We start from the raw sequence: 27,263 nt of genomic DNA, 5'->3' as shown, positions 1-27,263 counted from the left end.
CACATATTAAATGACTGGTATCCCTTGCAGATCAGAATGAGACTGAAGGGAGAGGAGAGGAGAGAGAGAAGGCAGACCAGATATCCTGAGCAGGCCGTCCAGACTAAAGCAAGTTTCAAGAATTTTTCAGAGTTCACTCTGCCCAGTCAAGCATCTGCACAATCTTGATGGTAGTTAGTGGGACAAGAGAACTAGAATTATTAAAATGTAGCTGGGGCAAAACCCACAGAGCCTTCAACTCTGAGTCATTGCAGAAGGAAGGACAGAAAATGCTTGGCAATTATAATGAAATCTCATGTTCAAGAAAGTAATTATTTTAATGCATGATGAGATGGTAGAGACACAGAGAAGACACAGAAGAATAAGTGAATAAAAGAAAGGGAAAGAAAAAGTAGGATGGTGAACAAAGATTTAGACAGAACAATACACATAATCACTATATTTTTCTAATAAATAATGTGCACACACCACACTTTACAGTTTTATACTAACTTTACTTTGAGGATTTACGTATATTTGCTTGGGTGTTTTTCACTGTATATATGTGTGTGTGTGTATATATCTATATATCCATATACCTACATGAAATAAGAAAACAAAATTATTTCCACCTCATCCCTGGTTCACAGAGAGGATTCAGTGATTATGCCACTTTAACTATATGATTAATAGCCCTCTGATTTTAGGCCTGAGTTCCCTAGGTTTGGGTTTCTTCATCTGTATTGTAGGAAATTAAAAGAGACCTGTCAAGCTCTTCACATATTTAAAGTTGTTTTCTTCCTCTTTCTCTGAAGAAGAGAAGAAAACAGTCATCTATAGGGTGTCCCAAAAGTCACCAAAGATAGGAAAAATGGGAAATTGTCGCTAAATGAATCATTATTTAAAAAATATTCATGACAAATTCTTAAAAAATATTCACAAAATATTCTTTATGTGTTGGCCACCTTTTTGTAAAATTTGTTATGAATATTTTGCAAATAAAGGTACATTTAGTTACGATTTCCCATTTTTCCTCTCTATGTCAATTTTTGGGATACTCTGTAGTCACTTTCAAAATGTGGATATCGTTAAAAATAAGAATTTCACTACAGGAAGTACAAAAAGTTATAATTTTAAAGTCAACCTATCTAACTTTTGGCTGGTGATGAGAGAATATGAACTTGGCCTCCAGGCTAATGTTCCTCACGGCTGTTGGTGAGTTCCCTCTTTCAATTTATGTGCAGAGCCAATGGGTGCTGGAAAGCCATATGCTGCAGATTCCTCTTCTGTTTTTGCCTTTCCTGCCCTGTGTTCTTTTTTTTAATATAAAGCACTATACAACCTCTACATTTACCCCGTGAAGTTTCTATAGTAAAGTACATTTTATGCTCTGTGAATACTTTCTGTACAGTACATTTGCACTTTCATAATTTTTTGTTCACTTTTAATAACCTCTCTGCAGTTCTACCCTGAATTATATCCTCTAAAAATTGTTTCTGTCGTGCTTTAAGAGTTTTTCTTGGCTCATTACAAGGAAATCTCATGCTCTACTTTCATTTTGCTTGTGAATTTGAACCATTTTCAACTTGAATGGGATATTTTTCTCTGAAGTACAATAAAATGTTTGCGTATTTTCCCTATAGGAGGGAACAAACAGAATGTGAATCTCTTGAGTCTGTTCTCTTATAAATTGCAATATTGCTAAACAGTGCAGCTTTTATCTTATTTGACTCCTTGTAAAATTTTATTTACATACATTTCAAACACAGTCACCTAGCAACTGCATTGAATATACAAGGAAAATAAGTATATCTCTTCCTTCGTCTTTGAAAATTTAATAACAAAATTTCCCTCTCTATATATAATACCTGCATATACATATATATTTATACACAAGGATATAAATACACATACATATACACATATTTATGTATATTTTATATAAGTGCATGCAAATTTTGAGCTTCTCTATAGACAGAAAGATAAGTGAAGGAAGGGAGGATATAAAGAAAAATAAATAATCAAAGTTCTCCAAGAAATAATCCCTGAGTTCTAGCATTTCCCAACTCCTACAGTTTCATTATATTCCTCTTTCCTCACACAAAACTATAAGAGCATTATGAAAAGTGCTCTGTTCCTCTATCCTCATGAATTTCCTTGCTCTTCATTGGCATTTCATATATGCTTGTTGATTTTGACTACATGATGTCAACTGGCTCTTTCAACACTTGGCTCTGTGAAATGGTGTGAGCTGGTTTCAGCATCCCATTACTGGGATATGTCCATGTTTAGGGCAGATGTGAAGGAAGTGGTGCCAATAAATAACACAAGGAAATGGCTAATTAGGTGTTATGAAAGACAGGGCAGTGAATTACCATGAAAAATTTTTAAGATGGTGGTTTGGGCTTTCTGTCATTTATACCTAAGTTGTATTTGTTATTAGAAAGACTAGTCTACTACAAGCATACTATCGAAGGCTCTGTTGAAGACCACAACACTAAAGGGAATATTGAAGCAAAGTGAAACACAGAAAATTTTTGGTTTTCCAGTGCATATCAAAGTTATGATTATATTATGTGGTAGTTTATTAAGTGTGCAATAGAATTATGTTAAATAAAAAAACGTACATACCTGAATTAAAAGTACTTTATTTACATCTTTTATGTTTACCTAGATGGAGCTGGAACATATTCTTCTTAGCAAAGTATCTCAGGAATGGAAGAAAAAGTATCCAATGTACTCAATACCACTATGAAACCAACATATAATCACCTATCCATTCATATGAATGATAAAACATAACTATAGTTCAGAATAGAAAGAGGAGGGAGGATATTTGGTGGGACCTCACCTAAGGTGCATAATACAATGGTACGTTTCAAAACTACTAAAAATAGAGTATAAATGTCTTACCACAACAAATAAGTAAGCGAGGTGATGGTTATGTTAGTCAGTTTGACGTAAGCATTTCACACTATTTATTAATGCAGCACATTGCACCCCATAAATGAATTAATGTACACAGTCATGATTTAATAAAGAAAAATAAAAGTACTTTATTTCTAAAAATGCTAATGACCATTTGAGCCCTTAGTAAATCAGAATCTCATTGCTGGAGGAGGGACTTGTGTCAGATGTTAACGGCTGCTGACTGATCAGGATGGTAGTTGTTAAATGTTGGGATAGCTGTGGAAATTTCTAAAAATAATACAACAACGAAGTCTACCACGTTGTTTGAATCTTCTTTTCCTAAAATATTTATCTGTAGCTTGCAGTTTTTGATAGCCTTTTACACAGGGAAACTTTCCAAACTGGAGTCAATCTTTTCAAACTCTGCTATTGTTTCATTAATTGAGTTTATGTAATATTCTAAATCTCTTGTTTTAATTTCAACAGTGTTCGCAGAATCTTCACCACAAGTAGTTTCCTTCTCAAGAAATCACTTTCTTGGTTCATCCTTAAGAAGCAAGTCCTCGATGTGTTCACGTTTGATCAAGTTATTACAGCAATTCAGTCACATCTCTAGGTTCCATTTCTAATTCTAGTTTTCTTGCTGTTTCCACCACATGTGCAGTTCCTTCCTCCATCGAAGACTTAAATCCCTCAAATTATTCATGAAGGTTGGAGTTGATTTCTTCCAAATGCCTGTTAATATTGACATTTTGACCTCTTTCCATGGAGCATGAATGTTCTTAATGGCATCTAGAATGGTGAATCCCTTCCAGAAGGTTTTTAATTTACTTTGCCCAGATCCATCAGAGGAATCACTATCAATGCAACATATAGACTTATGAAATGTATTTCACAAATAAGAAGACATGAAAGTCAAGATTATTTCTTGATCCATGGTTTCAGAAAGAATATAATATCAGCAGGCATGAAACACCATTAATTTTTTTGTACATCTCCATCAGAGCTTTTGGGTGACCACATGCAAAGCCAATAAACAGAAACATTTCCAAAGGAATCTTTTCCTTCTGCTGATGAGTAAGTCTCAAGAGTGGACTTAAAATATACAGTAAACCACACTGTAAACAGGTGTGCTGTCATCCAGGCTTTGCTATCCCATTTCTAGAACACAGTCAGAGTATATTTAACATGATTATTAAGGGCCCTTGAACTTTTGGAATTGTCAATGAGCACTAGCTTCAATGTAAAGTCACCAGAAGCATTATCCCATGAGAGCCGGACTTTGAAGCTTTGAGGCCAGGTACTGACTGAATTTTCCTTAACTATGAAAGTTTTAGATGGCTCTTATTTCAACAGAAGGCTGTTTCTCTACATTGAAAATCTGTTGTCCAGTGTAGCCACCTTCATCAGTGACCTCAGCTAGATCTTCCGAATAACCTGAGGCCACTTCTGCATCAACATTTGGTGCTTTACTCTGTACTTCTAGGTTATGGAGATGACTTCTTTCCTTCAATCTCAAGGACCAACCAGTATGTCTAGCTTCAAATTTTTTATCCAAAGCTTCCTCACCTCTCAGCCATCACAGAATGAAGAGAGTTAGGGCCTTGCTCCAGACTAGGCTTTGGTTTAAGATATTAGTGTGGCCACTTTGATCTTCTATCCAAACAACTAACACTTTATCCGTATCTACAGTAAGTCTGTCTCACTTCCTTAACATTCACATGTTCACTGGAGTAGCACTTTTAATTTCCTTCAAGAACTTTTCCTTTGCATTCACAACTTGGCTAACTGGAGAAAGTGGCCTGACTTTCATCCTATCGTAGCTTTTGACATGCTTTCCTCACTATGCTTCATCGCTTCTAGGTTTTGATTGAGATATGTGACTCTTCCTTTCACTTAGAGATAACACCAATTATTCATTGGTCTAATTTTAGTATTGTCATGTTTCAGGGAGTGGGGAGGCCCACAGAAAAGGAGCAAGAAGAGGAATGGCTGGTTGGTGGGCCAATCAGAACATATGCAACATTTATCAGTCAAGTTTATTATCTTATTTAAGAGAATTTTGTAGTTCCTCAAAAAAATGACAACAGTAACATCAAAGATTGCTGATCACAGATCACTGTAACAGGTATAATAATGAAGACAAACTTCGAAATATTGCAAGAATTGCCAAATTGTGCCACAGTTTGGGAATGTGTCACACACTATTGGGGAATTGCATCAATAGGATTGCTCAATGCAGGGTTGCTGCAAACCTTTACTTGGCAAAAATCGCAGTATCTTCAAGATGCAATGCAGTGAAACGCAGTAAAAAGAGGGAAGATTGTGTTGGTTTCTTCTGATCTACTACTACTTTTCTTTTTTAAAATGGTACTTTGTTAATTTAACAAAAACTTAGTTTTAAAACAAATACAATTTCTAAACTGATTACTGTGTACTGAATGCGTTTGCAGAGATTTTTAAATTTATTCTTTACTATTACCTTTCCCTATTATTGATGAGAGATTATGATTACTTCCATTTTATAGCTGAAGATACTAGGGGGCAGAGAATTTATATAATATGCCAAGGTATACCTTGTTGGTATTTGGCAGAGCCAAAATTCGGATAAATCTATCTGACTTAAACTTAAAAGCTCATACAGGTGAGGGAGGTAAATACCTGAGTGAAGTTAGCTGGGTGCAAGTACCACTCCACTGTTACTGAATGTTTTTGTGCAGAAATGAAAGTCCTGAGTTACTAATTATTAAAGGGAATCTAACAATTCAGATTTTAATTTGAATTCTCCCTTTTAAAAATATTTCCCAAATTATTAAACTTGTGCTGCTCAAAAATAATAAGTGTGGGCCACTAAATTAAAGTTTGCCCGGTAATGGTCCTGCTGGTCAGCCTTTCTTGAGTAGTAGAGAAGGCCAAGGAATAAGGATGAAGAAAATTTTGTAGAGATACTACTCACATCCTAGGCAGCATTTCCAAATGTTTAAATGAGAACTTCATAGCAAAATGTATTAAGCAGGTGTCATATGAAAAGTACATTTTTACGGTTTTCATGCATGGGGTCATAAGCAGTAGTGATCATTGTCTGCTTTTTGGAACCAAGTTCAGTTCTGTTTAATAACTTGATCTAAGTGGCATCTATTTTTTTGCCTACTACTAATTTTCTTGACATTCTTACCAACTTCCCCCCTTTTTCCCACTATTTTCTTTTGGAGTGTCAATGAAGGTCTTTTAGAAGCAATCCCTGGAAATTCTCTTAGACTATCAGTCTTTTCGTTTGTTTTGTTTTGTAGGATGTCTGGGCTATGTCAGGGAGAAATGGTAGAAAACACTGACAAGGTAATGTGGGATCAGATTGTAAAGGGTCATGCTTATGAATTTAGGTAACGAGGAATCATTTAAAGATTTTAAGCAGAGGAGAAACATGGAGAAAACTACCCTGAGAGAGGTGACTCTGGGCCACTTTGCAGAATACAGTGAATTGTAGATGAGGCTGAAGACAGGGACCCAGTCCTGAGGCTTTGATAATTCAGAGGGAGATAATTAAAAGCTCAGCAAAGATAATAGCAAACACTGTCAAGATCCAAGGGATATAATTTTAAATGGAATAAACATCCCTGTTGGATATGGGAAATAAGGGTGATAATCCAATACTACTTTGTTTTTTTGCATAATATAATTCCCACTTTGACTATCAAGAGCTCTTTCAGTGAGCTCCTGTGTTTTTTGACATACCCTCATCATTGTGGGTATGTCAAAAAATTTTTTGTTTAGCATTTTTTTTAACTTTCTGGTATTGTAAGATTCTTTATGCTCATTTTATATATTTCCTGCCCAGTGCTATAATCAACTATTTTTTCCATGGTGCCCTGGTTCTTTGTATTAGAGAATGGTCTAGAAAACCCAGATCTGGATGTTAGATATGTCACTAATTTAGGCTCTATCAGCTGATGGGGCATGAAAACATTCATAGTGTATACTAACCCGTGTATGTACGTATGTATATGTACATGTATAAATTTGAAGATCACTGTCAATACATTTCATTTTCAGCACTTAAAATTGTATTCATAATTTGATTAAACATGCTTATTTAAAGGATCAGTCATGTAAATAACCCTAAGTGGTATAATGTAAATTTGAATTGTGCTTTGCTTTGAATATACTTTATGATTTCTTTCATGATGGCAAATTTATTATTGTGATTATGGTAGCTTTAAGAGTTATATGTACATATTTCTAAAACAACTGGTATGAAGGGGTGAAACCTTATTATGGTTTCTTAATCTACACTAATCAGTTTGTATAATCTTTTCAATTTAATTTGCTATTTTCTTTAACTTCCCACTTGGCACTGTAAGCTTCAGTTTTTAATACTCTTTCTACACATAAACTAAGAAACACATGGAATGATGATTGAGATGTAAGGTTGCAGAAACTATCGTGGATTAAATCGCTTTCAAATATAATTTTCTGAAAACAAGAGTTAGTCATTAATGCATTGGGTTTCTTATGGAAATATACTAAAAAGCTAAAAGTGAACTAGATGCTAAAGAAATTAAATTCCTATTGTACAAACATTTTTATGACTTTTAAGAGCTATCTCTGTAATAGATATAATTCTACAATATATTTTTAAATCCTATTTGATGATAGAAGTGTTTTGGCTTTAATTATTCATTATCACCATTACTATATTCTTAAAATTTTAGGGTATTGGAAGCTTAAAATGCTGTTGAATATTTTATATTTATAATATTTTTATAAAAACAAAATTAATCCTTTACTAACAATTTTCCTTGTCATATAATGCAAATTTCATAGAAAACAGAAAATAATATGCATAAGTGTCATTGTATTAAGTGTTCCTCATTTGAAAAAGAAAATTAGATATCAAAGTTAGAAGATTCCCAGAAGATCCATTAGAGATTAAAATTGATTTTAATTTATTTTATACTGTTATTTATGGTGTTTTATTTCCACTTCAGCTTAGTCCCTTATCTCTGCCTTATTACATTACTATTCTTTCTGGGGAGGTATGGTTTCAATATTGGCAATTTGTTAATGATGTGTGGATAGCTTGTAACTATTTCTCTAACCACTGAGATGTTTTTTAATATTCAGAAGTGATGTCATATAATGTGAAATAATAGTTTAAAAAAAATAAACACCATAGAAAAAGCTGCAACATACAAAAGGTAGAAATCAGTAATTAGGGTGGGGACTGGAGTGGACTTCTCATCCATGGTGAACTAAAGAACTACTGAGAGTCCTACCACAATGCTCTGACACCGTGGTCTACTTTGCCATGACTACTGTTCCCAAATCAAGCTCTGTAAACATCCAGAACAGTTACAACCCATAGATTTTAATGTAGAAATTGCTCGCAATTTAAAAAAAGGAGCAAGTTGATAACCCTTTGTCTGAGTTAGTACTTCATATGGGTGTAAAGCCACACTCTAACCTGGGTAGTTCTGACAGTGATCCCCTGAGACTAGGGAACTCAGTAATACTTTCATTCCTCATTGAAATTTGGTTCCTGATTGTATTCTTCCTGTAGGACTTCAGGGGCAATAATCAAATACTATTAGTTACCTGGTACTTATTATTCAGGGAAAAATGCAAGTAGATCAATGTGCTAAAAAATCTTTCACAACTAATGAGAACAAACATGTCATTTTGAAACCTCTCAGCAATTTTGCTAAGAGAGCTAACTTGTATTATAGCCTGAGGATGGATTCTGTAAATCTGAACTGAAAGCACGCAGGTACTAGAAGAAAACATAAGTAAATTTCTCTTTAACATAATCGAAGGGAAAATCTTTCTATGACTCAAAATTCCATAATAATTAAAAATAAAACAGATTAACCACTTTATGCCTCATGTCCCATTATTGGCACAGTAGTGATGTGCGAATTATTTATATCCTACTGCTCAAGGTCATCACCTAGGTTTGAGTTTTCACATGTCTTCCTCCTGAGGGTACATGTTATCACATGAGGCATAGGGTTGGTTAGTGTTGCAGATACTGACATTCTGGAAGCTTGTCAAAATTGTCAGAAAATTTTTAAATACAGCTTTACTGCACTACCTTATATACTAGTATTTTTTTCTCTTATTTCTCTACTAGTTATTCTACTGTGTTGCAAAAAGAAATACCAAAGTTATTGACATGTTACATGTTCCAGTTTTGGAGGACTAGGCAAATTAATAACATTTTTTCTTTTTCTAGTTGAAATTATTTTATATTTCAAGATGCCTCAAAATCTAAGTTTACATGAAATAACTACCTGTTAGAGACAGATGACACCAAAGAAGAAAGTGCTATAGTGACAGAACCACATGAAAATGTTATAGCACCTGGTTCTAATGAGGACTCAGAAGACAAAGAGGGTGAAACAATAAATAATCTATCATTATTCTATCATTAATCTACCAATCTTCTGTGTTTTGTATACCTCCATATCTTTTTTTTTTTTTTTTTACAACTTTGTGAATTTGTTTTTCTTGAGGCATGGGACACAGGGTGGGAAATGTCACTGTGGGGTATGGGATACCCTTTCCTCATAGGGAATGTCCATTCTAATCTTCCTGGGGATCTTTGTGGAACTTTTTCTTCTTCTTGGAGCTGCCCTTGATGACTACAGCCTCTTCTGGCCCGCTGTTGACCATCTCCTCCTTAGAGGAGAATTTCCTCTTTTTCTTAGACACACTCTTGTTGCTTGCCTCTTCAGGATCACTAACTACTGTTTCCTCCTTGGGTGAAGCTTTCTTCTTCTTGGGAGGACTTACAATGCTAGTAGCCTCCTCCAGATCACTACTAAGTGATCTTGGAAAAAGATTTCTTTTTCTTGGCTTTAGAGACAGGGATAGATGGGTGGTCTTCCATTCCATTCTCCTGAGGAACCTCCTGGGGCTTTTGCTTTCTTTTCTTTTTGTTTTTTCCCACTGTATCCTCACACTCCTCCTGAGTGTGACTGCTGTTTTCTGAAGCAAAGGCAAGTACAGCCAGTCATTTCTTTTCCTTCTTCAAGCGTTTCTTCTGTTTCTCCAGTTACCTAGCGATCTCAGCAGCTGCTGCTTTCTCTGCCTGAACCATTGCTTCCTTCATGACATGCAGATTCTTTCATGGAATCTCTCCAGTCTTATAGAAGGACAGCCGCTCCTTAACTTGTTCCCAAAGCTTCTCCCCAAATACCTCAGAAAAGCAATCGATTCATGAGGCAATACTGCATTTGTTTGTCAGGTATCGGGAGATTGGGCTTTTGTTCTTGGCAGCTGCTCGGCCAATGAAGGTGGAATGGAAAATGAGTCCATATTTTGGTGTGTCACCCCTTGTCTTCAGGGCTCTGGAAACTTGGTCCCTTTGCTGGGCCCTGGGAATCACTCAGACACCAGGACTGGCTATGTATACCTCCATATCTTATTCGAGATGGCTATGATGATAAGTCTGACTCAAATGATCTCTCATATACACCTGAAGACAACTTCTTGATGATGAACTTCTATCTACATCTACTGCACAGCAACCTCCCCCATTAATTAAAATGAAAATGACAAAAAATGTTTTCTTTTTTTTTATTTTTTTATTTATTTTATTTTATTTATTTTTTTACAGCATCCTCATTCTTTTTTTTTTTTTGACAAAAAATGTTTTCAAATGGAAAAAAGCTGACCTAACTGCACAGCCTGTAACAGGTAGAGCAACAGAACCACCAAATAATTTCTTCACCAAAATGAGAAATTCCACAGAACTCCTTTAACTGTTTTTTGATGACGAGGTTGTTGAACTCATTGTAATCCAACTTATGCACTGCAAGTAAGGGTGTAATTCTTGGATTTATTGGCCCTGAATTCAAATGCTTTCTGGAATATTTTTTTCTGAGTGATTATGTCTTAGTTCCTAGAAAGTGTATGTTCTGGGAACAAAGAGGGAACAAAGAACCAATGTGTATAAGTACTTGTTAGTGCTGTCATGAGATATGACCACTTTGAAACTATATTTTCTAATTTGTGTGTTGCTGATGATGGAAATTTGGGTTCAACGGAGAGGTTTTTCCAAGTTGTGACCTCTTACAAGCACACTCAATGAGAGATGTATGAAATTTGTTCCAAATCAAACATATTTCAGTTTTGATGAATGCATAGTTCTTTAATTTGGTTGTCTTGGGTGCAAACAGTTTATTAGAAGAAAGCCCATTCTGTTTCACTAGTCGTTTTGAAGTGACACAAATCTAAGTTACCTTAGCTGGTTTCAGCCATATTAGGATAGAAGCCAAATACTAAACATAAGGAATGCAGTGTTGGCGCATCGCTTGTCCATCCGTTTAGCGAGGCACTTACAGAGGCACAGCCTGGATAATACCATTTTGTATGTGATAACTTTTTCACCAGTATTGCACTTCTTGATAAGATCAGTTCAATGAAACATCAGGCAACAGGTACAATGAGAAAGATTCCTTACTGACAAAGCTCCATTGAAATCGGATTAGCTCTGAAGAAAAAAGAACAAGGCACATCTGATTATCGAATTAATGGCAAAGGCAATATTGTCTGCAGATGGAATGATAACGGTGTTGTCATACATCTAGTGCTGGTATTGATCCCCTGTGTCTTGTCAATCATTATTCCCAGAAACTAAAAAAGAAGATCCAACTTCAGCAGCCAAATGTGACCAAAGTGTATAACCATTTCCTGGGAGACATAGACAGAGCTTAAGACAATATCAATAAGTACTGGACATCCATCTATGGAAAGAAATGGTATTCAAGCTCTCTTTTGTTCTGTTTCGAATTGGTCTCACAAAATGCTTGGCAATTGCATAAAACAGGTAATGAGAAGCACATGGATTTTCTGGAGTTTCACGATGTGTAGTATGCCATATTCTGGAGACCCATGGTCATCCTCCAGAACCTGGCCAAAGAGGAAGACCTTCTCAGAAGTGAAACATTGACGGCAGGAATGATGTGATAGTCAAACAGGGTAAGTAAACTTGGTGTGCTGAATCTCATAAGAACACTACTTTTCAAACTGAAAAATGTGATGTCGCCATATATGTCAAGTGTTTTATTGAATATCACCCTATAGCACCTCTTGAGATATTAATAGGATTTTATACATTCTGTACAATATATGGTTTTTGCCTAGTGTTCCACCTTTGGAATACCATATAATTCAACAATGGAATATAAGTTTGTTTTTTCTCTTCAAGTTATTGTTCCTTAAATTTTTCTAGGTAACATCAATAAATTTTGTGTAAAAATTTCAACCTCCAGCATATATAGGTTAAGAGGCTGGGTGAGGTACCCCGCACCTCTAATCCTAGTACTCTGGAGGATTAACAGGGAAGACAGGAAGATAGTTTGAGACCAACCTAAGTAAGAATGAGACTCTTTGTCTCTAGTAAAAATAGAAAAATTACCCAGGTCTTGTGGTGGGTGCCTATAGTCTCAGCTATTCAGGAGACTGAGGCAAAACAATCTCTTGAGCCCAAGAGTTTGAAGTTGCTGTGAGCTATAATGCCATAGGCGCTCCAGCCTGGGATAACAGAGTGAGACTCATCTCCAAAAAAAAAGCAACAACAACAAAAAACAAATAAATAACTTTGGGTGTACAAAATTAAGTTTTTTATCATAACCAAAATACTATGGAAAAACAGGGTGAAACATATTCCCAACATATATGACAGACTAGGGACAAATATTTACAATATTAAGAATTCTTAAAAATTGAGAATGTACCCTTTACACAGTTTCCCAAAAAGTAACATTGCAAAACAATAGTAAATTAGCACAACCAGAATATTGACATCCATACAACCTACTGATCTCCTTCAAATTTCACCACTTGTATTTATAGTCATTGTCCCATTATTTTTTAATTATGTATCCACAGAAAAATTAAGTTATCATTTCTTAGTTTTAATGATAATATATGGAATAATGATACAGACGTTACCAGATTCTTGTAAAGAGTGAATGAGCTAATGCTGATTGCCATGCTTGCTTGGCACATAGTGACCATCTTTGAATGGAACTATCCCATGCTCCATTCCATTACTGTGACCCAAGCTCTGTTCTTATTCACCTCTCAGCCGTAGTTTATGTCTGTAAAAGGCTATATCTCTATTCCTTACTCTTTTCTGTTACATAACATGTTCAAATGGTCTCTTCTTGTCTGAAACTCCCAGAAATAAACTAGAGTTGAGGGGGGATAGTCCCACACAAAAGGTGAAGGAAGGGCCAGAGAAAGTTGAGCCTCTGATGAAGTCACAGCAGGCAAAGATATTTTTGTCTCATTCCCATTTTTAAGTTCTATAGAATTTTCATGAGAAATGCTTTAATAAGCAGAGGTTACAGCACATGATACTTCACTATTAGAGTGATTTATTCACATGAAGAATAAATAAAGTGGGCTTTTAAAGTCTTGCCTGAGATCCATTTTTTATATTCTTTCTTACCACCAATATGAATTTAGTCCTTACTATGTGTTCTTGTTTACATGGACATATAACTGGACATATATGGACATATAACATATAACTGTCAGGGAGACGTAACTAATATTTATATATTATTATTATGATATTGTTATATAGACATAGAGTAAAGTGAATGATTCAAGATAGCTTCTTAGAAGAAAAGCAAACAGATTATTAACAACAGCTATGATAAAGTTAGTAAAAGAAGTCTCTATTTTCGTAAAGCTCCCACCTTAGTTTTTATTTGGAATCTTGTTGTGGAGTTTGAACACCTGACTGTACTTTCAGAACACAACCCCATTGATACACTCCCTGTATCCTTTGAAAGGTTCTTATCCTAAAGGAAATGTAATGGTCAGGTTTGGGTAATAATGGAAAAATTGCTTGGTACATGATACTCAGGGGAAGATAGCTCCTTTCTTTACAAGGGAACTAGAAATAGGCAATAGAAATGTTCCAGGATGATGATACAAGTCAAAGCTTTAAAAATAGCACAAGGCCAAAAGAAAGCCAGTTTTCCCATCCCCAAATTGTAACCTAAGAGTGGAATACTTGTGGTAGTGGATATGGAAAAATATTCTGGGTAGTTCACAGTAGCTACTTAACTGATGGTTCATTTGAAAAAATTGCTGGTACTAGCAAGGTGGCATAAATCAAAAGATACAGAAAGAAGAAAGGGGCAAGGCAGAATTTCCTAGTAGACTCCAGGCCAATTGAGTGGAGCTGACCAAAGAGACATACAAGAAACCACTTTTGCTTTATAAGCTATCCCTCAACCTAAAGAGAAGAAAACCATGATTAAAAGGGAATGACTCAGCCTGGACCTGAAATAATTTAGGGTGGTTATCCAGAAGAACGAGAAAGCTAAGGCCAATGTATGTGGAAGTATTCATGGATGAAAGGGAAACATTTAAACTTAGACAAAACTAGCCCATCAAACTGTGCTTAATTCAATCACGCATTAAGAGTTTGAATATTTTTACGGGCAATAAACTGTGCTAAACACTGGGAGGATATACATATAAATAAAACATAATCCCTATGCTTAATTCTTCTATTATTAATGAACTACTTCCCATCTTTATCTTTGAAACTGTATTACAGTTTTTATATAACTAAAACTATAAATTCATTTAGAATAAATTCATCCTTTATTCTAAGAGATTGTCTCCCTGTGTCTGTCTCTCTCCACACACACACATACATATGCATGCATGTCTATAAATAAAATATGTATACTATAGTAAAAAGTAGATTAATCTCTTACCTTTGTGAGTTGTACTGCAACAGTCTGAACTAAAACAAAGGGAAGAAGCCAGGGAGAAAGGCAGAGATGCACAGAATAATCTGTAGTAGGAGAAATCACTTTGATTTTACCCTTAGGTGAAAACACTGAATGGTGAATGTAAAATATATTCAGTAAGGATGTAATAACTTAAAATAGCTATTCTTTAAATAATCCTGAGAGCAAACTTTTCTGCATTGAATTGGCATCTACAATTGTTAAGACATACAGACAAGTTGGGGGATCATCCCAGGCTGGGCTCTGCTTCAATCAGTGGTTGTTTGGGGGCAGAAAATTATTCTTCAGGCTTTAAAAGGCACATAGCGGCTGAGTATGTAAAACCTAGAATGGCAGGCTGTTTCGCTGGAATGATATAAACTAGAACAAAAGGCAGCCAGTCTTCCTGGCTGAGTTGGTGCTGGCTCATTGGATTCCATGGTTCAGTGACTCATATCTGAACATTATGAAACTTTATCACAAAGAGTTTTATTCTGTTTTAAACCTGCAGATGAAAAGTAATTGAGTTCATATGCTGCAGTGATGCAAATCAAAACCCATAATTTATTTATTAATTGCAGAAAGCAGACAGGGTTTCAGAAGCACAAAAATATCAGCACAGAACTATAGACACACAAAATGTGAAGACGAGGATTGGAAAGATGCCTGGTATTACGGAAATAAAGGGTCTCCTCTTACATGATTTTATAAATGCAATTTTGCTGATGCAAAATCAGCACAAATAGTTTAATTAAAAAAAATTCTTTGGCATAAACTAAATCTTCTTAATTCAAATCCTGGCTTTAAGCACATTTTAACATATTTCTCACTTACAGTGAAAAATGATTTTATTCCCATTCAGCTGATGTTCTTACCCACCATCTTTTTGGACACAATTTTATTTTGGTCTCTAAGTTCTCTCACAATAAACCAGCACCCTCTCAAATAACTAAGGTCTAAAGCACTATCTATGCTGTTTGCAGAAAATAAGCAGTGCCTAGCATAGTAGTCAGGATAAAAGACTCAAATAATCATAAAATAATAAAAATGTTAACTCTTACTTTTATTGTCCAAAAGAAGGAAACTGGATAAAAATAAATCCCTACTAGTGCAACAGTGAGGCAGATATCATTGCATGTAGGATGCTACCCCTGCACACGAACATGAAAGTGCTTATATTTTCCCTGCACTTGACAGATGATAACAATAGCATCCAGGACCATGATGTAAACTGTCACCTTGTGACTCAAGACTCAGTTATATTTGCAAAATTACAAGTCTAGAGATGACATATTGTTAGTCATTTCTACATAATCTCAATTTATATATGCATTTAAAAAGTGAGAGTTTTATAGCACGTATATTCTATATGGTATCTGTGGGATTGGTTGAGTATTTCCCCCCTTACTTTGAGGTAATGTGACATCCCCTCTACCCAATATGGTAAGTTGTATAGTATGTAAAAAGTCATCAAAAGAATCATCTGAGACTCTTATTAAAATATTGCTCAGGCCCAATTTTCTGAGATTTGGATTCAGGAATCTGGATGTTTCTAATATGTTTATGAAGTGATTCTAATGTATAGCTGCAAACTACACTTTGAAAACTCTAAAATAAGTCTCGAAACGCTATGCTTTGTACTTATTAGGATGGTTACTATAAAGAAAAAATGTATTTGCAAGGATGTGGAGAAATTGAGACCTCTGTGCCCTGTGGATGGGAACGTAAAACGGGGCAGTCGCTATGGAAAATAGTATGGCAGGTCTATAAAATATTAAAAATAGAAGTGCTGTGTCGTCTAGGAATTCCATTTTTGGGTAAATACCAAGGAATATTGAACAACGGGGGCTTGAATAAATATTTATATACCTATATTCATAGGAGCATTATTCTCAATAGCCAAAAGAGGGAAGCAATTTTGGCATCCATCGACAGATGAATGGATAACATTCTTACATATAATGTGATACATACATACAATAGAATATTATTCAGCCTTAATAAAGGAAGGACATTATGATACATGCTACAACATGGATGAATCATGAAGACATTACACTAAGTGAACTAAGCCAGTCACAAAAAGACAACCACTGAACTATTCCATTTACATGGAGTAGTCAAACTCAGACATACAGAAAGTAGAACCGTGGTTGCCAGGGCTATTTCATTTCTAAGATGAAAAGCATTTTGGAGATTGGCTGGGCAGTGACATAAATGTACTTAACACTACTGAAATATACACTTAAACATTGTTAAGATTACCATCTAATTTTATGTTATATGTATTCTTATTTAAAAAAAATTAGCTGCTGCTGCCAGTGCCATTGGTAAAAGTTCATGGAGCCACTGATGGACGAACAGGCCATTGCCACCGTCCTGTACAACAATATTGACTGAAGGGAACATGGGATGGGCAGTAGTTTGAAGGTGAACAAAGACAAAAGGTTTTTTTTTTTTTTAAATGGGAGAGACTTGAAAAAGACTGTACACTGAAGGAAAGAACTCAGTGGATAGAGGAACATTGCTGATGCAAGCCATTTAGATATAATGTAAAATATATGAACTATATTTGGAATTCCCATCTAAATCCTGGCACCTAGTAGGCTCTCAGTATCCTTAATCCTTCAAAGTATACTTTTCAGGAAAAAGTAAATTAGGTACTTATGTCTGAGGGGTTCTCATGCTTTATTCTTCAAAGACATGGTAGTGAAAGTGGTAGGTAGCACTGTTCAAAGTCCTTCTTACTTACCTGATGGGAACCATGCCAGTACTGAGGCATCATATGCTTTAGTAGCAGTTTCCAGAAATGCCAAATGTCAAAGGAGGTTCACGCCATTGTCCTTGTGTCGCATATCCCTTTTCATGAAATGAGTTAGGGCATTGCTACTATTACTAAAATGGCAACTAGTACTTCAAAACATAACCATCTTGGCAATCCCACTATACTGCTGAAGATAAAGAAGATAAACTCCAATACCGGGACCTAGATTTAATTATATCTCCTTCAGAGTTTAGAGGTGTTCTCATACTGAAGCTCAGAGATTCTGCTGCTCTTTTCTTCACATGGAATCATCTGGCTCCCAGGCTTCCCAGGGTGGTGCTGATGTGAGATCACAGGCTGCTGAGGTATTCTCTGCCCCACAATGCACAACTACAACATCCATTGTGTAATCTGAGAGTTCAACCTACTTCATACAGAGACTGTCTAAAGAGTGCTCTATGCCCAGAGCACCAATAAAACATGGAGAGATGGATGCTACTTTAAGTGAGGCACATACTTAAAAACTTTAAAACATGCATACACAGGGCTAAGTAATATTTGAAAGGTAGCAATGCAGATATTTCAACATTCCAGATAAGCCTATTTCTGCATATATTTAAACAACCAACATGTAAATATTTTTCCCCATTATAATTTATTCAACTTACTATGTCTTAATATTATTAATTGACCTACCACCCATACTTAGTGAAAAAAAAAAATAGCTAACTTATCAATTGTTGGCTGAGGTGAGATGTCTCCAGTGAGTCCAGAAAATCATGAAGAGGACTGAAGTTTCCTGACAGCTATGTTGGTTTTTGCAAAAAGTCTAAACTCTCCTCCCATCTATCATTATAGAAGAATCTGACATATGGCCCTGGTGCTGCTTAATTACACATTTCTTTTCCACTCCACTTAACATATTTTACTTATTTGTCATTTCTAATATTTTAGCTAAAATTATGCCATTTTATTCCTTTCAGTTTGACTGATGGTATAGATCTTGATTACTAGGGGAAAAAAATGATTCAGTCTTATAAGGAAAGAATGAGGATCTAATCAACAAAAACTCCTGAAAGCATCTGACATTCTCTTTAGGGGATGATTGGCTGCCCATAAAAGGGAACATGTGTCGGAAACTTCTTTAAGTCTCTGCTATTTGATTAACTTGCAAAGGCTAAGATCAACTGACAAATTCAATTATACATTCAAATTATATTTCTAAATTGGCTTAATTTTTTAAAGTGATGAATGAACCATAGGGGAAAAATTCTGTGGCCATATGAACAAGCAGAATAAGTCACACCATTAATACAACGCTTGTGCACATAAACTTCCCTATTTTTCTTGATTAGAAGGATAGGATTAATGAACAGAAATATCTGGTTATATATAGGTCAACCATGATGTTTATCTTCTAGCAAGAGAAAGCTGTTTAAGATACAGAGGGTAGGGGGAAGGAATTATGTCTTTGGGAAAGGAATAAAACCCCTCTGAGATTGCCTATATGTCATCAAAGCATACTGTGTACCTTATAGAGAGAAAATGATTTGTCTACAGACTGTATTGAAAAGGTACAGAATTTGCAAATGAATGGTAGGAGAAATTCGGGAAGAAGCCATTGCTGACCACAAAAGACATTTCTGAGTTAGATTCTTACAGTCACATAGTAATAAGTAACATGTTGCTAAACATTTTTTCCCCTAGTACTTAATGTACTGCAGTCAGAAAAAAATACGAGAAATATTCCTGATATATTTTCCTATTAAAGTTTGAACCATTGTTAGCACTTGAATATAGTAAATCCCAATTTTATAGAATAGAATGGGACCAAGACTGTTACATAAAAATTATTTTTACACAAAATGGAAATTAGCAATTTATCTTAAGAGAATTATTGAAAAAAATAGCCTATTTGACTTATGATAGATGATAATGTATACCACCATTTCTCCTTTTTCCTTTTGTATCGATAAATTAGCAGACACAAAAAACTCAACAAAAATTACGTTTAGATGGAGGACAGAGACAAGATGGCTGACTGAAGCCAGCTTTCCACAGAGGCTCCCGTCCAGAAGGAGAGTTAAAGGACAGAAATTTAGCAAGTGGTGATTTGAGCTACACCAAGAGAGAAGGCTGAAGAATGTGCATCAATCCTGCTGAGGTGAGCTGTGTTCCCAAGGATACAAACAAAAGGTACAAAATCCATCACCAAGCGGATGGGAGTCCCCTCCCCCATGAGAACAGCTCAGAGTGCCGCACAAACAAATGAGCAGAGTTCAAAGGTTCTCCCACTACACTCCACAGGAGAGACCCTTTAAAAACTGGACCTACCTCCCCTACTAGGGTGCCATGGCGTTCTCCTGCCAGGCATAAAACTGTAGGGAACTGTATATATTATCTACCTGCTATTATGAGCTCCCGGCACTCCCCTACACTCTCACTCTGAGGTCTGGAGGCCTGTCCCCCAGGAGTCCAGATCCTTGGGTGATTTTTCGAGGGGTGTGGACAAGGCCTAGACTGCAGCTGGCAGTGCTGATTCTGTGGCACGGGAGTAAGGAGAGGATGGTTGGCTGAGAGGGAACCACACCGGAGTGGTGGTGCCCTGAGGTGCAGAGCAGCAGCCGTTTTTGGCAACAATAGGGCTTACTCCCAGATATTCTAAAGCCACACCCCCTGTCTCCCTGGGCAGCCAGAGGAGACCGGGCATCTTCTCAGGTGGCAACCACCATGGAACAGATCTGGGACGGAAATGCAGGCCCCATGAGTAAAGGGTTTGCCTGAGGTGGTACCGGCCTGGGTGGAGCGCGGGGACTAGAAATGCACGTGCAGAGCTGGGAAGTTCCCAGGGTGGGGCTGACCCAGAGGACCGATTTACTGAGCCTAAGACGCATAGGGCCCTCAGAGGATCGTCAGCCTATAGACAAAGGAAGGCAGGAGGCTAGAACTGACAGCTAACCAAATACAAACCTGCAAAAGCAAAGACAGGGCCTAAGGCACAGGCTCTGGGAACTCAAAACAGCTTCTCTTCTGCAGGGGAATTTAGCAGGGTCAGAAACAAATTCCCGCAAGGTTGTTCTGTTCTGTTCTATCAGTAACATCAATCAGGGGCAGGGCTAGAACTGAGTGAACACCCCCCAGCCTCCATCAAGCGCCCGAGGTTGTCAGACCTCACCTCTCCCTGCTGGATAGAGGCAGAGTGCAGTGGCCTGACTGAGCAGAAATAGATTTCCTTGTGATTCAGGTAGGTGCAACCCCCTGGAATATCTGTTCACTAGAGGCAACTGGGTCTCTCTGGGGCTATCAGTGACTGATTGTGATAGAGGTGCAAGGTGGAGAAGGAGGCATCAACCTTCCCAGACTAATCTATTTGCTTGGTGGGTCCTCCTGACTCCATGGAGTACCAGAGCAAGCCATATCTGAGTTGTCACCAGACGCCTGCAATCCAGTTGCCAGAGACCTTTTAAACTCTCCCACCTGAGACAGGTGCTGACTGAGACAATTGATTTGGACCTTTTGAACAGAGCCAATAGCCCAAGGACTATTCAAGTGGTGCCCTGGGTGTGTGGTTGTAGGAAGGTTTGATTTTCCTTTTCCAATTGTTGCCTGGGCAGTGGGGGTGGGGTGGGGTGACTTAATTGCTGGTATTTCTCCACAGCTGAGACTTCAACCCAGAGTAACTGTTTCACTAGGGTCGAACAGAGACCAGCTGAAAACAAGACAGAACCACTTAGCCCCACCGATTAAACAGGTCCCCAGTCTCTCAGGCCATAGCACTGTACAGATCCTCGACAAAGCTCCAGGGGAAAAATCAAATGGTGTAAAACAATCATGGGGTGGAATCATGGGGTGGAAAAACCCTGGTAACAAGAATAAACAGAATAGAGCAACCCCCACCATGGAAAGATATGGCAGATGTAACTGAAGATCCCATTCATAAACAGCTGGCTGAGATGTCAGAAATAGAATTCAGAATTTGGATTGCAAACAAGATTAATTGATAGAATGGAGGAAAATTTGGAATTAGAAATGCAAGGAGCAACTCAAAAGTCAGAATTAGAAATTCTAGGAGAAATTCAAAAGTTGTCTCAAGAATTTAATGAATTTAAAGACAAAACCACCAAAGATTTTGATGCACTGAAGCAAGAATTTGCAGCCCTCAGAGATCTGAAAAATACAGTAGAATCCCTCAGTAACAGAGTGGAGCAAGCAGAAGAAAGGATTTCTGATTTTGAAGACAAAGCCTTTGAACGCTCCCAAACTCTCAAAGAGGAAGACAAATGGAGAGCAAAATGGATCATTGTCTCAGAGAGCTCTCGGATAATTTGAAGAAGGCTAATATCCACCTCATTGGAATCCCTGAAAGTGATGAAGTGGCCTCGCAAGGCACAGAGGCCCTCTCCATGAAATTATGAAAGAGAATTTTTCAGACATGCCAAGAGATTCTGAAACTTCAGAATCCCATCACGACTCAATCTGAATAAGACATCCCCTAGGCATATCATAATTAACTTCACTAAACTCAATATGAAGGAGAAAATTCTGAAAGCAGCCAGACGTAAGAAATCCATTACCTACAAAGGGAAGAATATTGGAATGACTGCAGATCTCTCTGCTGAAACTTTTCAAGCCAGAAGAGGGTGGTCATTGACTTTTAATCTCATAAAGCAAAATGACTTTCAACCCCGGATCCTGTATCCAGCTAAACTGAGTTTCATTTATGATGGAGAAATTAAATACTTTAATGACATTCATATGTTGAAGAAATTTGCCATAACCAAACCAGCTCTTCAGGATATTCTCAGACCTATCCTCCATAATGATCAGCCCAATCCTCTAACACCAAAGTAAACTCACTCTGAAACTTTTGATCAAACTCCAACTTCCCCAGAAGTTGATCAGAAACTTTTGATCAAACTCCAACTTCCTCAGTGGCAAAAGGATTAAAAATGTCCACTGGATTTCAAAAAACTCGATACCCAAAATTTTACCAGACTTATCAATATTATCCATTAATGTGAACTGCTTAAACTGTCCTCTAAAGAGGCACAGGTTAGCTGACTGGATACAAAATCTTAGGCCAGATATTCGCGGCATACAAGAGTCACATCTTACCTTAAAAGATAAATATAGACTCAAGGTGAAAGGATGGTCGTCCATATTTCAGGCAAATGGTAATCAGAAAAAAACAGGTGTTGCAATTCTATTTGCAGACACAATAGGCTTTAAACCAACAAAAGTAAGGAAGAATAAGAATGGTCACTTCATATTTGTTAAGGGTAATACACAATATGATGAGATTTCAATATTTAATATTTATGTACCTAACCAGAATGCACCTCAATTTATAAGAGAAACTCTAACAGACGTGAGCAACTTGATTTCCTCCAGTTCCATAGTAGCTGGAGATTTTAACACCCCTTTAGCAGTGCTGGATAGATCCTCCAAAAATTGAAATTTTAGACTTAAACTTAACCATTGAACATCTGGACTTAACAGACATCTACAGAACATTTCATCCCAACAAAATTGAATATACATACTTCTCATCAGCCCATGGACCATACTCCAAAATTGATCACACCTTAGGTCATGAGTCTAACCTCAGTAAATTTAAAGGAATAGAAATTATTCCTTGCATCTTTTCAGACCACCATGGAATAAAAGTTGAACTCAGTAACAACAGGAATCTGCATACTCATACAAAAACATGGAAGTTAAATAACCTTATGCTGAATGATAGCAGGGTCAGAGATTAGATTAAGAAGGAAATTGTCAAATTTTTGGAACAAAATGACAATGAAGACACGAATTATCAGAACCTCTGGGATACAGCAAAGGAAGTCCTAAGAGGTAAATTTATAGCACTGCAAGCCTTCTCAAGAGAACGGAAAGAGGGAAGTTAATAACTTAATGGGACATCTCAAGCAACTGAAAAAGGAAGTACATTCCAATTCCAAACCCAGTCGGTGAAAAGAAATAACCAAAATTAGAGCAGAATTACATGAAGTTAAAAACAAAAGAATTATACAACAGATCAAGAAATCAAAAAGTTAGTTTTTTGAAAAGGTCAATAAAATGATAAAACTTGGCTAACCTATCCAGGAAAAAAAGGGTAAAATATCTAATCCCATCAATCAGAAATGACAAAGACAAAATAACAGATTCCTCAGAAATTGAAAAAATCCGTAATGAATATTACAAGAAACTTTATTCTCAGAAATATGAAAATCTGAAGGAAATTGGCCAATACTTGGAAGCATGTCACCTTCCAAGATTAAGCCAGAATAAAGTGGAAATGTTTAACAGGCCAATATCGAGTTCTGAAATAGCATCAACCATACAAAATTTCCCTAAAAAGGAAAGCCTGGGACCAGGTGGCTTCATGTCAGAATTCTACCAAACCTTTAAAGAGGAATTAGTACCTATATTACCCAACCTGTTCCAAAAGGTAGAAAAAGAAAGAAGACTACCCAACACATTCTGTGAAGCAAACATCATCCTGATCCCCATACCAGGAAAAGACCCAACAAGAAAAGTAAAGTATAGACCAACATCACTAATGAATATAGAGGCAAAAATATTCAACAAGATCCTAACAAACAGAATCCAGAAACACATCAAATAAATTATACATCATGACCAAGTCGATTTTTATCCCAGGGTCTCAAGGCTGGTTTAATATATGTACATCTATAAATATAATTCAGCACATAAACAAGTTAAAAAACAAAGACCATATGATTCTCTCAATTGATGTAGAAAAAGCTTTTGATAATATCCAGCATCCCTTCATGATCAGAACACTTAAGAAAATTGGTATAGAAGGAACATTTCTTAAACTGATAGAGGCCATCTACAGCAAACACACAGCCAATATCGTATTGAATGGAGTTAAATTGAAATCATTTCCACTCAGATCAGGAACCAGACAAGGCTGCCCATTGTCTCCATTGCTCTTTAACATTGTAATGGAAGTTTTAGCCATCGCAATTAGGGAAGAAAAGGCTATCAAGGGTATCCATATAGGATCAGAAGAGATCAAACTTTCACTCTTCGCAGATGATATGATTGTATATCTGAAAAACACCAGGGATTCTACTATAAAACTCTTAGAAGTGATCAAGGAATACAGCAGAGTCTCGGGTTACAAAATCAACATTCATAAATTGGTAGCCTTTATATATACCAACAATAGTCAAGCTGAAAAAAGAGTTAAGGACTCTATTCCATTCACAGTAGTGCCAAAGAAGATGAAATATTTGGGAGTTTTTCTCAAAGGACGTGAAAGATCTCTATAAAGAGAACTATGAAACTCTAAGAAAAGAAATAGCTGAAAATGTTAACAAATGGAATAACATACCAAGCTCAAGGCTGGGAAGAATCAACATTGTTAAAATGTCCATACTACCCAAAGCAATATACAATTTTAATGCAATCCCTATTAAAGCTCCACTGTCATACTTTAAAGATCTTAAAAAAATAATACTTCGTTTTATATGGAATCAGAAAAAACTTCAAATAGCCAAGACATTACTCAGAAATAGAAACAAAGCAGGAGGAATCACGCTGCCAGACCTCGGACTATACTATAAATCTATAGTGATCAAAACAGCATTGTACTTGCACAAAAATAGAGAAGTAGACGTCTGGAATAGAATAGAGAACCAAGAGATGAATTTAGCTACTTACAATTATTTGATCTTTGACAAGCCAATTAAAAACATTCAGTGGGGGAAAAGATTCCCTATTTAGCAAATGGTGCTGGGTGAAGTGGCTGGCAACCTGTAGAAGACTGAAACTGGACCCACACCTTTCACCATTAACTAAGATAGACTCTCACTGGATTAAAGATTTAAACGTAAGACATGAAACTATAAAAATACTAGAAGAGAGTGCAGGGAAAACCCTTGAAAAAATCAGTTTGAGTGAGTATTTTATGAGGAGGACCCCCCGATTAATTGAAGCAGCTTCACAAATAAACTACTGTGATCTGATCAATCTAAAAAGCTTCTGCACAGCCAAGAACACAGTAAGTAAAGCAAGCTGACAGCCCTCAGAATGGGAGAAGATATTTGTAGGTTATGTCTCTGACAAAGGTTTAATAACCAGAATTCACAGAGAACTCAAACATGTAAGCAAGGAAAGAATAAGTGATCCCATCGCAGGCTGGGCAAGGGACTTGAAGAGAAACTTCTCTGAAGAAGACAGGCACATGGCCTACAGACACATGAAAAAATGCTCATTATCTTTAATCATGAGAGAAATGCAAATCAAAACTACTTTGAGATATCATCTAACTCTAGTAAGATTAGCCCATATCACAAAATCCCAAGACCAGAAATGTTGGCGTGGATGTGGAGAAAAGGGAACACTTCTACACTGCTGGTGGGAATGCAAATTAATACATTCCTTTTGGAAAGATGTTTGGAGAACACTTAGAGATCTAAAAATAGATCTGCCATTCAATCCTATAATTCCTCTACTAGGTATATACCCAGAAGACCAAAAATCACATCATTACAAAGGTATTTGTACCAGAATGTTTATTGCAGCCCAATTCATAATTGCTAAGTCATGGAAAAAGCCCAAGTGCCCATAGATCCATGAATGGATTAATAAATTGTGGTATATGTACACCATGGAATATTATGCAGCCTTAAAGAAAGATGGAGACTTTACCTCTTTCATGTTTACATGGATGGAACTGGAACATATTCTTCTTAGTAAAGTATCTCAAGAATGGAAGAAAAAGTATCCAATGTACTCAGCCCTACTATGAAACTAATTTATGGCTTTCACATGAAAGCTATAACCCAGTTATAACCTAAGAATAGGGGGACGGGGGAGAGAGAGGGGAGGAAAGGGGAAGGTGGGTGGAGGGAGGGTGATTGTTGGGACTATACCTGTGGTGCATTTTACAAGGGTACATGTGAAACTTAGTAAATGTAGAATATAAATGTCTTAACACTATAACTAAGTAAATGCCATGAAGGCCATGGTAACCAGTGTGATGAAAATGTGTCAAATGGTCTACAAAACCAGTGTATGGTGCCCCATGTTTGTGTTAACGTATACCGCTATGATTTAACAATAAATAAAAAATTACATTTAAACTCGTAAGCATTATTTAAATCTTCTTTACTAGCCTGACACTTTCATTTGTCAAAACTGAGAAGTTAAATTTAATTTTTACTTTATTAACAAATATTATGGGAGGCGGAGCAAGATGGCAGCCGAGTAACAGCTTCCTTGAATCTGGGCACCGTGAGTCTGGGGAGATAGGACTCCAGGCATCTCTGGCTGGTGGGAACTGCCTATCATCACTCCTATGAGGATACAGGGAGTCAGCGAGAGACTTCTGGACCCCAAGAGGAGGACTAAAACAGTGGAAAACCAGCAAGTGGTCGCGTGTGTTCAATCCGTCTAAACCCGCCCACAACTGTAAGTTCAGTAGCAGCGAGACTGCAAACCAGAAAGGCCTTACCTGTGAACTGTTTTGATGTCCTTGGACTTGGCACTGAGTTGAACTGCCTTGGGGAAGGCCTGAGCGGGAGTGCGGAGAACTTTGGCCGTTGTCTAGGGCCCCAGTCTGAGCCGCTGAGCCAGACAGAGCTAATAGTGTTTGGCGGTGGGTCACACAGAACCATTGTCAGTGATCTGCCCCAGCAAGCTCCGCCCTCAGGGTCGCAGAGATAGAAACGGGTGGCAGCTGGTAACCCAGCAACCAAGTAGCCTAAGGGTGGGGTCTGAGCCCTTTCAGCCCTAACCCTCAGGGGCAGAGTGAGACCGGTTTTGGCACACTGGGTAAGTGGATAGCCACTTCAGCAGTGATTCCAGCGAGAAAGCTG

At 37.0% G+C, this 27,263-nt stretch overlaps 1 protein-coding gene and 1 pseudogene across 3 annotated transcripts in view; both read right to left on the bottom strand.

Moving 5' to 3' along the window:
• The window catches only part of NKAIN2 (sodium/potassium transporting ATPase interacting 2), a 1,094,549-nt gene that overhangs the window by 117,448 nt on the left and 949,838 nt on the right, over positions 1–27,263 (bottom strand). The window lies entirely within an intron of this gene.
• LOC128586523 (nucleolar protein 56-like) lies at positions 9,469–9,997 on the bottom strand (annotated as a pseudogene).

The sequence above is a fragment of the Nycticebus coucang genome, chromosome 5 (genome assembly GCF_027406575.1).
Source record: "Nycticebus coucang isolate mNycCou1 chromosome 5, mNycCou1.pri, whole genome shotgun sequence".
NCBI lineage: Eukaryota > Metazoa > Chordata > Mammalia > Primates > Lorisidae > Nycticebus > Nycticebus coucang.
Note: the sequence above shows the minus strand (reverse complement) of the source record. Positions and strands in the feature narration are given on the sequence as shown.